The 13,123-nt window shown below is 46.1% G+C and overlaps 1 protein-coding gene across 2 annotated transcripts in view; it reads right to left on the reverse strand.

Annotated features, from left to right (window-relative positions):
* The window catches only part of TMEM219 (transmembrane protein 219), a 35,099-nt gene extending 25,788 nt beyond the window's left edge, over nucleotides 1-9,311 (reverse strand). For both annotated transcript variants that reach the window (XM_005591594.5, XM_065536784.2), the window contains exon 1: nucleotides 9,197-9,311. The gene's annotated coding sequence lies outside the window, so the exon portion shown is untranslated. The remainder of the gene's footprint in view (nucleotides 1-9,196) is intronic.
* Nucleotides 9,312-13,123: the final 3,812 nt, after the last annotated feature.

Raw genomic sequence — 13,123 nt, forward strand, 5'->3', positions numbered from 1 at the left:
TCAAAGATAAAGGATCCTAAAAGCAGCAAAAGAAAAGAACCAAATAACATACAATGGAGGCTGGGTGCAGTGGCTCACATCTGTAATCCCAGAACTTTGGGAGGCCGAGGCAGGCAGATCATTTGAGGTCAGGAGTTTGAGACCAGCCTGAGCAACAGGGTGAAACCACATCTCTACTAAAAATACACACACACACACAAACAGGCATATTGGTGCATGTCTGTAGTCCCAGTTACTCAGGAGGCTGAGGCAGGATAATCGCTTTAACCTGGGAGGTGCAGGTTGCAATAAGCTGGGATTGCGCCATTGCACTCCAGCCTGGGCGACAGAGCAAGACTCCATCTCAAACAAACAAACAAAACAATGGATCTCCAATTCCCATCTGGCAGCAGACTTTTCAGTGGAAACCTTACAGGCCAGAAAAGAATGGCATGACATATTGAAAGTGCTAAAAGAAAAAAAAAAATTACCCTAGAATAGTATGTCTGGTAAAAATATTCTTCAAAAAGGCCGGGCGCAGTGGCTCACGCCTGTAATCCCAGCACTTTGGGAGGCCGAGGCGGGTGGATCACCTGAGGTCGGGAGTTCAAGACCAGCCTGACCAACATGGAGAAACCCCGTCTCTACTAAAAATACAAAATTAGCTGGGCGTGGTGGCACATGCCTATAATCCCAGCTACTAGGGAGGCTGAGGCAGGAGAATTGCTTGAACCTGGGAGGCAGAGGTTACGGTGAGCCGAGATCATGCCATTGCACTCCAGCCTGGGCAACAAGAGTGAAACTCCGCCTCAAAAAAAAAAAAAAAATTCTTCAAACATGAAGGAGAAATAAAGACTTGCCCAGACAAACGAAAATGAAGGATTTCATGAACACCAGACCTGTTCTACAAGAAATGCTAAGGGGAGTTCGTCAATCTGAAAGAAAAGGATGTTCATAAGCAATAAGAAATCATTTGAAGGTACAAAATTCACTGGTAATAGTAAGCACACAGAAAAATACAGAATATTATAACACTGTAATTTTGATATATAAACTACCATTATCTTCTTTTTTTGAGATGGAGTTTCACTCTTGTTGCCCAGGCTAGAGTGCAATGGTGCAATCTTGACACACCTCCTCTTCCCAGGTTCAAGCAATTCTCCTGCCTCAGTCTCCCGAGTAGCTGAGATTATAGGCATGCACCACCACACTCAGCTAATTTTGTATTTTTAATAGAGACAGGGTTTCTCCATGTTGGTCAGGCTGGTCTCGAACTTCTGACCTCAGGTGATCCACCCACCTCAGCCTCGCAAAGTGCTGAGATTACAAGCATGAGCCACTGTGCCCGGTCAACTACTCTTATCTGAAGTAGAAAAGCTAAACAATGAACCAATAAAAAATAATAACTACAACATTTCAAGGCATAGTACAATAAGACATAAAGGGAACCAAATTAAAAAGCAGTGGGGGCCGGGTGCAGTGGCTCATGCCTGTAATCCCAGCACTTTGGGAGGTTGAGGCGGGTGGATCACGAGGTCAGGAGATCGAGACCATCCTGGCTAACATGGTGAAACCCCGTCTCTACTAAAAATACAACAACAACAAAAAAAATTAGCCGGGCTTGGTGGCGGGCACCTGTAGTCCCAGCTACTTGGGAGGCTGAGGCAGGAGAATGGCGTGAACCCGGGAGGCAGAGCTTGCAGTGAGCCGAGATTACACCACTGCATTCCAGCCTGGGCGACAGAGCGAGACTCTGCCTCAAAAAAAAAAAAAAAAAAAAAAAGCAGTGGGGGCTGGGCACGGTGGCTCACACTTGTAATCCCAGCACTTTGGGAGGCTGAAGCGGGTGGATCACGAGGTCAGGAGTTCAAGACAAGCGTAACCAATATGGTGAAACCCCGTCTCTACTAAAAATACAAAAATTAGCCAGCCGTGATAATGCGCACCTGTAGTCCCAGCTACTTGGGAGGCTGAGGCAGGAAAATTGCTTGAACCACGGAAGGCAGAGGTTGCAGTGAGCTGAGCTCACGCCACTGCACTCCAGCCTGGGTGACAGAGTGAAACTCCATCTCAAAAAAAAAAAAAAAAAAGCAAAACAGAGTAGATGAAGTTAAAGTGTACAGTTTTTATTATTTTTCATTTTGCTTGTTTGTTTATGCAGCCAGTGTTAAGTTGTCATCAGTTTAAAATAATGGGTAATAACATAGTATTTGGCTGGGCATGGTAGCTCACGCCTATAATCCCAACACTTTGGTAGGCTAAGGCGGGAAGATCACTTTAACCCAGGAGTTCAAAATGTTACTCATTTTGCCTGGGTAATGGCAAAATATTGACTCCACAAATAAAAAAAATTAGCTGGGTGTGGTGGCATGCACCTGTAGTCCCAGCTTCTAGGTAGGCTGAGGCAGGAGAATCACTTGAACTCAGGAGGCAGGGGTTGCAGTGAGCTGAGATTATGCCATTGCCCTCTAGCCTGAGTGACAGAGCAAGACTCTGTCTCAAAAAAAAAAAAAAAAAAAAAAGATCGTCTTGACGAAGTGGAGTTTCTCCCAGGGATGCAAGGATGGTTCAACATACACAAATCAATTAATGTGATACATCATATCAACAAAATGAAAGACAAAAACCATACGATCATTTCAATTGATGTTGAAAAAGCATTTGATAAAATTCAACACTACTTCATAATAAAAACCCTCAAAAAACTGGGTATAGAAGAAACATACCTCAACATTATAAAAACCATGTATGACAGACCCATACTGAATGGGGAAAAACCTGAAAGACTTTCCTCTAAGATCTGGAACACCACAAGGATGCCTACTTTCACCACTGTTACTCAACAACACTGTCACTTCCCAAGCTGGAAGCCTTTGCTAGAATAATTAGACAAGAGAAAGAAACAAAGGGCATCCAAATTGGAAAGGAAGAAGTAAAAATTATTCTTGTTTGCAGATGATAGGATCTTATATTTGGAAAAAACATAGACTCCACCAAAAAACTATTAGAACTAATAAACGGGGGACAGTCATGCCAAGCACCTTAATTCATTTTAATGGTGGAAATAATGGACACATATGCTCAGGGAGTTCAAGTCATCTCACTTATGACATATAGACAGAATGAATATGGTTTTTTTTAGCAATATGATTCTTCTTCTTTTTTTTTTTTTTTGAGACGGAGTCTCGCTCTGTTCCCAAGGTTGGAGTACAGTGGTGCCATCTTGGCTCACTGCAACCTCTGCCTCCCAGGTTCAAGTGATTCTTCTGCCTCAGCTTCCTGAGTAGCTGGGACTACAGGCACACACCACCACGCCTGGCTAATTTTTGTATTTTTAGTAGAGATGGGTTTCACCGTGTTGGTCAGGCTGGTCTTGAACTCCTGATCTCATGATCTGCCTTCCTTGGCCTCCCAAAGTGCTGGGATTACAGGCATGAGCCACAGCGCCCGGCCATTCTTTTTTTTTTTTTTTTTTTTTTTGAGACGGAGTCTAGCTCTGTTACCCAGGGTGGAGTGCAGTGGCATGATCATGGCTTGCTGCAACCTCCGCCTCCCAGATTCAAGCAATTACCCTGTCTCAGCCTCTCAAGTAGCTGGGACTACGGGCGTGCACCCCCAGATCTGGCTAACTTTTTTTTTTTTGAGATGGAGTCTCGCTGTGTCACTCAGGTTAGAGTGCAGTGACGCGATCTCAGCTCACCGTAAGCTCTGCCTCCTGGGTTCACGCCATTCCCCTGTCGCAGCCTCCCGAGTGGCTGGGACTACTACAGGTAGTCTGAGGCCTGGCTAACTTTTTTTGTCTTTTTAGTACAGATGGAGTTTCACCATGGCCAGGCTGGTCTTGAACTCCTGGCCTCAAATGATCCGCCCATCTCAGCCTCCCAAAGTGCTGGGATTACAGCCTGAGCCACTGTGCCAGGCCAGTCAATAATAATTTAATTGTATATTTTTAAATAACTGAAAGAATATAACTGGATTATTTGTAACACAAAAGATAAATGCTTATTTATTATGATGTGATTATTATGTGTTGCATGCCTGTAGCAAAGTATCTCATGTACCCCATAAATATATATGCCTACTATGTACCCACGAAAATTAAAAACAAGAAATTTAAAAAGTTAAAACAAACAAAAGAAAAAACCCAGTGTGATGCTGACCTAAGGGTAGACAGAGAAACAAATGGAGTAGAATAGAGAACCCAGAAATAAACCCTCACATACATGGTTAACTGATTTTCAACAATTGATTTTCAACTATTTTCCCTTGTTGAAAATAGTTTTTTAGACTATTTGATGGGGAAAGCATTCATATTTTTGACAAATGTTGGTGGGCAATGGGGGAAACATGCAAAATAATGAGGTTAGACCTTTTCTGTACCCCACATAGAACGCTTAGCTCACATACAAAAAATTAACTCAAAATGGATCAAAGATCTAAACTTAAGTGCAAAAACCATAAAAATTCTAGAAGAAAATATAGGGGAAAATCTTCATCATATTGTATTTGGCAATGATTTCTTAGATATGATACCAAAAGCACAAGCAACAAAAGTAAAAATAGATAAATGGGACTTCATCAAAATAAAAAGTTTTGTGCTTCAAAGAATACCAGCCACAAAGTGAAAAGACAGCTCACAGAATGGGAGAAAGTATTTGCAAATCCTACATCTGATAAGGTACTTGTACCTAAAACATATAAATAACTCTTACAATTCAATAAGAAAAAGACAAATAGACCAATTGAAAAATGGGTAAGGGGCCAGGCACGGTGGCTCATGCCTGTAATCCCAGCACTTTGGGAGGCCAAGGCGGGTAGATCACTTGAGGTCAGGAGTTCGAGACCAGCCTGGCCAACATGGCGAAACCCCATCTCTACTAAAAATACAAAAATTAGCCAGGTGTGGTGGCATGCGTCTATAATCCCAGCTACTCTGGAGGCAGGAAAATCACTTGAACCTGGGAGGCGGAGGTTGCAGTGAGCCAAGATTGCACCACTGCACTCCAGCCTGGGTGACAGAATGAGACTCTGAGTCTCCAAAAAAAAAAAAAAAAAAAAAAAAAAAAAATAGGCTGAGTCTCCAAAAAAGAAAAAAAAAAGAATTCTGATACATACTACAACATGGATGAACCTTGAAAACATTGTGCTAAGTGGCCAGACATAAACTATAGTCACATATCATATGATTCCATGCATATAAAATGTCCAGAACAGGCAAATCTACAGGGAGATTAGGGACTGCCAGGGGCTGGGCACACAGGGGAATAGAGAATCACTGCCTAACGGGTTTGGGGGTTCCCTTTGGGGTGATGAGAATGTTTTGGAGCTAGATCAAGGTGATGCTTGCAAACATTGTGAATGTACTTAATGCCACTGAATTGTACACTGTAAAATGGTTAAATGGTAAATTTTACATTGTGTTTATTCTACTACAATTTCTTTTTAAAAACTGAGCTTATTATTTTTTCTGTTTTTTCCTTTTGAAACAGGGTCTTGTTCTGTTGTCCAAGATGGAGTGCAGTAACACGATCATGACTCACTTCAGCCTCGACCTCCTGGGCCCAAGTGGTTCTCCCACCTCAGACTCCCAAGTAGCTGGGACTACAGGCCAGCACCACCACACCTGGCTAATTGTTTTGAATTTTAGTACAGATGAGGTTTTGCTATGTTGCTCAGGCTGGTCTGGAACTCCTGGGCTCAGGTGATTCACACACCTCAGCCTCCCAAAGTGCTGGGATTACGGGCGTGAGCCACTGTGCCCAGCCTACTTTTTCTTCATTTAACTTCTCTTACTGTGTCTTCATCTCAGGTAACAGCGTGATCATCTACTCAGTCTCCCAAGCAAGAAACCTCTGAGTCAGCCTGGACTCCACCCTCTGCCCTTATCCCACACAATCCATGCATCACAGTCTTCCAGAAGCCTTCCCCTCCTCTCCATTCCCTTTGCTTCCTTCAGGCTTTCTTTGTCTCTCACCAGGACTCAGCAGTGTCTCCTCACCCTTCTCGCTGCCTCCACTTTCTCCTCCATTCAGTGCACCCTCCACATTGCCTCCTGAGTTTGTTTCCTAAAAGAGCAACCTCAAGACTCAGCTGCTCTGCCTGAAGAACTCTGCTGCCTCCAGCAGAAAGCTCCACCTTTTTTTTTTTTTTTGAGACCGAGTCTCGCTCTGTTGCCCAGGCTGGAGTGCAGTGGCACAATCAAGGCTCACTGCAAGCTCTGCCTCCTGGGTTCACACCATTCTCCTGCCTCAGCCTCCCAAGTAGCTGGGACTACAGGCGCCCGCCACCATGCCTGGCTAATGTTTTGTATTTTTAGTAGAGATGGGGTTTCACCATGTTAGCCAGGATGGTCTCGATCTCCTGACCTCATGATCCACCCACCTCGGCCTCCGAAAGTGCTGGGATTACAGGCGTGAGCCACTGCGCATGGCGAAAGCTCCACCTTTTGAAACAGATATGATCCTCCAGCTGGGGCGCCGTAGCTCGCGCCTGTAATCCCAACACTTTGGGAGGCTGAGGTGAGAGGATCACTTGAGCTCAGGAGTTCAAGTCCAGCCTGGGCAACACAGCAAGACCTCCACTGAAATTCAAAAAAATTAGCCAGGCGTGGTGGCTGTAAGAATTAAGGAAAGAGAAGAGAAACATGAAGGGTGGCTTGACAGTCATCAGGGATAGGTTTATTTTGAATAAACCTGAGAGGGGTGGCTGGCAGGGTTAGGTCAGAGCCACCCTCTCTTACGGACTAAGAGTTTGTAAGGATTCAGGGTGGGAGAGTTTATCAGAGGCTTGGACTGCTTCTGTGTCTCTTTGTTGTACTTATGTTGTGTTTATCTTTTTTCTGCAGCTACAGGCATATCCCCTGAGTCTGCTTTTAACTTCTGTATCTTAGTTCACCTGAAGGGAAAGAAATGTGCTTATTAAGGCCCATTATTTTTTGTTTGTTTGTTTGTTTTGAGACAGTCTCTCTCTGTCGTCCAGGCTGGAGTGCAGTGGCGTGATCTCAGCTCACTGCAACCTCTGCCTCCCACATACAAGGGATTCTCCTGCCTCAGCCTCCTTAGTAGCTGGGATTACAGGTGCACACCACCATGCCCGGCTAATTTTTGTATTTTTAATAGAGATAGGGTTTCACCATGTTGGTCTGGAACCTCAGCCTCCCAAAGTGCTGGGATTACAGGCATAAGCCACCGCGCCCGGCCTAAGGCCCACTGTTTTACTGGGGCCCATTGTATGAGAGTGAAGTTTGGCAGTTACCCAAGAGACTTTGCCTCCACCTCCCTCTGTACCCAAACTGTCTTATCTGTGTTTTACTGTCTGCTCTTTCTGTCTGCTTGTAGTTAGAAGTGATTTCCTTGAAATGCATGAGGCTAGAAAGGGAGCTGGAACTTAAAGTGGTGGTGTTTGTCCTAGATGACGGTGCTCCTGCTCCATCAGTGGCATATGGCTATAGTCCCAGCAGCTTGGGATGCTAAGGCAGGAGGATCGCTTAAGCCTAAGAGCTTGAGACTGCAGTGAACTGTGATTATGCCACTGCACTCCAGCCTGGGTGACAGAGCAAGATTCTGTCTCAAAAAATTAATAATAATAATGCATTAATTTTGAGACAGGATCTTGCTCTGTCACCCAGGCTGGAGTGCAGTGGCAGAATCTCTGCTCACTGCAGCCTTTGCCTCCCGGGTTCAAGCAATTCTTCTGCCTCAGACTCCCTAGTAGCTGGGACTACAGGCGCGCACCACCAGGCCCAGCTAATTTTTGTATTTTTAGTAGAGACGGGGTTTCGCTGTGTTGGCCAGGCTGGTCTCGAACTTCTGACCTCGAGTGATCTGCCCTCTTCGGCCTCCCAAAGTGCTGGGATTACAGGTGTGAGCCACTGTGCCCAGCCTACTATTTTTTTAAGAGATCCTTCAAAACCTGGCCTTAACCCTCCTTTCCAGCATCAGCTTTCATTTTTCATTCCAGTCACATAAATGTCTCACAATTCTACCTACTCCATACCTCCATATTTTTGGCTGGTGCAGCTCTCTCTTCTTTCTGCCTTGTACACATTTTCTCTTTCTTCAAGACCAATTTCAAAGGTCACAGCCTCTGTAATGCCTTCCCCCACTCTCAGGATTGAGCTCCCATTCCCACTGAACCTCGGCGAGTCTCCACCCCTCACGGTACATAGCACCCTGCATGTTAACTCTCTTGTAGAAAAATCCCTCTCCTTTGTTTTTTATTTATTTGTTTATTTACATACAGAATCTCCCTTTGTCTCCCACGCTGGAGTGCAGTGGTGCGATCATAGCTCACTGCAGCCTCCACCTCCTGGGCTCAAGTGATCCTCCTGCCTCAGCCTCCCCAAGTAACTGGGACTACAGGCATGTGCTATCGCACTCGGCTAATTTTTAAATTTTTTGTAGAGGTGGGGTTCTCACTATGTTGTTGCCCAGGCTGATCTCAAACTCCTGCCCTCAAGTGATCCTCCCATCTTGGCCTCCCAAGGTGCTGGGCCAGGTGCTGTGGTACCATGCTAGATGGTATGTCACAGGTAGCCAGCGGTTCCTGGTAGTGACTATATTCAGAATGGCAGTTACAAGTAATCAGTTTCTTCTGCAGCAAGCACAGGGGCACAGGGAGACAGTCCTGACTCCAGAGGCTAGCACCTGTTGGGGATTCTGGGATGCCAGGACTAGCTCCACTCCTAGGGAAACTATATTGTCAGACAGGGCAACTGAGGCAGAAACCTTGGCCAACAGAGCAGAGAAGAGGAAAGGCAGGGGTCTGGTGGGCATCAGGGTTTCCAGGGCTCATTTCGGCAGTTAGAGGAAGGCAATGGCTTTTTGGAGAACAGAGTGAAGGACATATTGTGTGGGAAATGTCAGGGATGCGGCAAGGGAGGTGAATTAGCGGGGTACGAACTCCATCGCTTAGCCTAAAGCTTTTCCTGGTCTTTCCATCTTCACTGGCCAAAGCAGCTGTCATACAATTGGGTCCTTTGCTGCTATGATTCCAGGGCTGGAAGCGTCCTTAAAGATATTCCAGCCAACGCCCTGGGTAATGCTGGAATTCCTCCTAGACTTTAGGCTCGATCCACACACTCCCAGAACTAGTAAAGCCCTCAGAGACCTGGGGACCTGGTATGCAGGGCCCACTCCTGCCTCCTCTGGGGGAGTTTTCCCCACCGCCTCCTTTCTTTGCCTGGTCTAAGTCCCAGCTCCCAGAAAGAGGTCCATACCTGAGATATCTCCACTTCCTCCTCCTGCAGAGCCAGCTTAAAGTCAGGAGGCAGCACAAGGCCGAGAAGCTCCGAAAGTCCTCCAGATTCCTTTGTGGTCAAGCCAGTTTCATTCAAATGAACCTTGTTCCCTGAGGATTTGTTCATGGGGGAGTTATTGTGTACTTGATCATAGTTCCCATGGCTACCGGCTCACAGTGTGAAGGGAATGGGCATACATCCACCTCCTCCTGCAAAATTGGGATTTGACCTCATTTATAACCAAACATGCAGCAGGCAACCTTGCAAATGACACAGCATAAAGAGAGTCCAGAGAGTTCTGAATGACTTAGTAGAAAAGAACATTAAATAAAATGGTACATGTGGAAGGATGTGTTCTCTCCCTGGTTCAACTTAGGTGCATAATAGCTGTTCATAGCAGTATTAACCTTGACATTCAGAAGGGAGACCATTCAACTGAAAGGTTGCAAATTGGCAACCCTCAGCCGGAATCTCACCCATAGACCTATTTATCCAATTTCAGAGTACTATGGTTTGAACGAGTCCCTCAAAGCTCAGGTGTTGGAAAGTTAATCCCTGATGTAATACTGTTGAGAGGTGGGATCCTCAAGAAGCCATTATAATGGATTAATGCCATTATTTCAGGAATGGGTTTGTTATAAAAGCAAGTTCAGCCCCCTCTCCCTCTCTCTCATGCTCTCTTGCCACGTGATGATGTCTCACCAGAGGCAGCTCCTGTATCTTGGACTTCACAGCCTCCAGAACTATAAGTCAAATAAATGTCTATTGTTTCTAAACTACGCAGACTGTGATATTCTGTGATAGCAACATGAAGTGGACACAGAGTGCTTAAAACTTGTTCTGAGTCAACTTTAAAAAAATCAGTATCTTTCACTGAAAAAAAAAAAAATCCAGGCCCGGTACAGTGGTTCATACCTATAATCCCAGCACTATGGGAGGTCGAGGTGGGTGGATCACGTGAGGCCAGGAGTTCAAGACCAGCCTGGCCAATATGGTGAAACCCCATCTCTAATAAAAATACAAAAATTAGCCAGGTGTGGTGGCATGCACCTGTAATACCAGCTACTTGGGAGGCTAAGGCACAAGATTCGTTTGAACCCAGGAGGCAGAGGTTGCAGTGAGCCAAGATTGTGCCACTGCACTCCAGCCTGGGTAACAGAGTGAGATCTTGTCTCCAAAACAAACAAACAAACATCCAGATTCCAGTGTCAATGTCCTTCTGTTAAGGGCTACCAAGAACACACTTAAAAGAAAGTTTTAAAACAAAGTTGGGGGACTGGGTGTGGTGGCCCATGCATGTAATCCCAGATCTTTGGGAGGCTGAGGTGGGAAGATTGCTTTAACGTGGGGGTTTGAGACTAGCCTGGGCAACATGGTGAAACCCCATCTCTATAAAAATTACAAAAAATTAGCCAAGCGTGGTGGCATGTGCCTGTAGTCCTAGCTACTCAAGGGGGCAGAGGTGGGAGAATCACCTGAGCCTGGGAGGTTGAGGCTGCAGTAAGTCATGATTGCAGCATTATACTCCAGCCTGGGCAAGAGAATGAGACCATGTCTCAAAAAAACAAAACAAAGCAAACAAACAAACAAAAAAAACCCAAAACAATGACAACAAAAACCCAAAACAAAAAAAGTCAGTTTTATGGACTCATTGCAATGAAGGAGACCACATAATATGGGGAACCGCAAGGCATCTCAGAAAGAGGTGTTGAAGATGACTTAGACTGGGCATGGTGGCTCCCGCCTGTAAGCCCAGCAATATGGAATGCCAAGGCAGGAAGATTGCTTAGGCCCAGGAGTTCAAGACCAGCCTAGGCAACATAGTGAAACCCCATGTCTAATTAAAAAAAAAAAGACTTATTGTAGGACTTATGCTCATGTTATGTTTCAGGAGAGGATTCGAGGCAAGAGGGTTTGCTCTGGTTTAGACGCATCACGAAGGAAGGGGTAATTCTTTTTTTTTTTTTTTTTTTGAGACGGAGTCTCACTCTGTCACCCAGGCTGGAGTGTAGTGGCACAATCTCGGCTCACTGCAAGCTCCACTTCCCAGGTTCACGCCATTCTCCTGCCTCAGCCTCCCAAGTAGCTGGGACCACAGGCGTCCGCCACCACTTCCGCCTAATTTTTTTTGTATTTTTAGTAGAGACGGGGTTTTACCATGTTAGCCAGGATGGTCTCGATCTCCTGACCTCATGATCCGCCCGCCTCGGCCTCCCAAAGTGCTGGGATTACAGACATGAGCCACCATGCCCAGCCAGGAAGGGGTAATTCTATGTCTGAGTATCTTAATTTTCAACTGAAAGGTGGGAGAAAGGAGCAGAACTAAATAGTTTGGACAATGTTCTTGTTTTTGTCTGTGTTCAGACATCATGAGTACACAGTGGCCTTGTTTTTGTCTGATCCACCACAGTCATAGAGTGGCCTTGTCTCTGTCATGGTGTTCTACAAAACTGTTGATGTTGGCTGGGTGCAGTGGCTCACGCCTGTAATCCCAGCACTTTGGGAGGCCGAGGCAGGTGGATCATCTGAGGTCAGGAGTTTGAGATCAGTCTAGCCAACACGGTGAAACCCTGTCTCTATTTTAAAAATACAAAAATTAAGCCAGGTGCAGTGGCTCATGCCTGTAATCCGAGGTTACATATCCTCCCCCGCCTCCCCCCTCCTCTCCCCTTCCCTCCCCTCCCCTCTCTCCCTCCCCTCCCCTCCTCTCTCCCCCTCCCCTTCCCTCCCCTCCCCTCTCCCCTTCTCTCCCCTCCCCTCTCCCCTTCTCTCCCCTCCCATCTCCCCTTCCGTCCCCTTCACACCCCTCCCCTCTCTCCCTCCCCTCCCCTCTCCTCTCCCCATCCCCTTCCTTCCCCTCCCTCTCCCCCTTCCCTCCCCTTCCCTCCCCTCCCCTTCCCTCCCCTCCCCTCCCCTCCCTTCTCCTTTGCTTTCCGAGACAGAGATTTTTTTTTTGCTCTGTCGCCCAGGCTGGAGTGCAATGGCACGAACTCAGCTCACTGCAACCTCCGCCTCCCAAGTTCAAGCGATTCTCCTGCCACAGCCTCCCAAGTAGCTGGGATTACAGGCGCCTGCCACCATGCCCAGTTAATTTTTTGTATTTTCAGTAGAGTCGGGATTTTGCCATGTTGGCCAGGTCACCTGATCTCAGGTGATCTACCCACTGTGGCCTCCCAAAGTTGCTGGGATTATAGGCCTGAGCCACCGCGCCTGCTACATCCATCCTTTTTATATTGACTTTGCCTCTTACAGACAAATGATATTCAAAATACTAGACAAGAAGACACCGTAGAAATGAGTGTAGAAGGACAGAAAACAATTGCACCAAGGACAAAATAAATACCTGATCAGATAATCAAAAATCCAGCGTGGGGGCCTTATTCCAGGAGTAAAAAAACTGAAAAACCAAATAAACCCACTGCTTGGCAGGGCATGGTGGCTCATGCCTATAAGCCCAGCACTTTGGGAAACCAAGGTGGGAGGATCACTTTGAGCTCAGGAGTTTGAGACCAGCCTGGGCAACATGGCGAAACCCTATCTGTATAAAAAAATATATAAAAATTAACTGGCATTGCCAGGCGCGGTGGTGGCTCATGCCTGTAATTCCAGCACTTTGGGAGGCCGAGGCGGGTGGATCACCTGAGGTCAGGAGTTCGAGACCAGCCTGACAAACATGGAGAAACCCTGTCTCTACTAAAAATACAAAATTAGCCGGGCGTGGTGGTGCATGCCTGTAATCCCAGCTACTCAGGAGGCTGAGGCAGGAGAATCGCTTGAACCTGGGAGGTGGAGGTTGCGGTGAGCTGAGATCGTGCCATTGCAGCCTGGGCAACAAGAGTGAAACTCCGTCTCAAAAATAAATAAATAAATAAATAAATAAATAAATAAATAAATAAAATAAAAAGT

The sequence above is a fragment of the Macaca fascicularis genome, chromosome 20, assembly GCF_037993035.2.
Source record: "Macaca fascicularis isolate 582-1 chromosome 20, T2T-MFA8v1.1".
Lineage (NCBI taxonomy): Eukaryota > Metazoa > Chordata > Mammalia > Primates > Cercopithecidae > Macaca > Macaca fascicularis.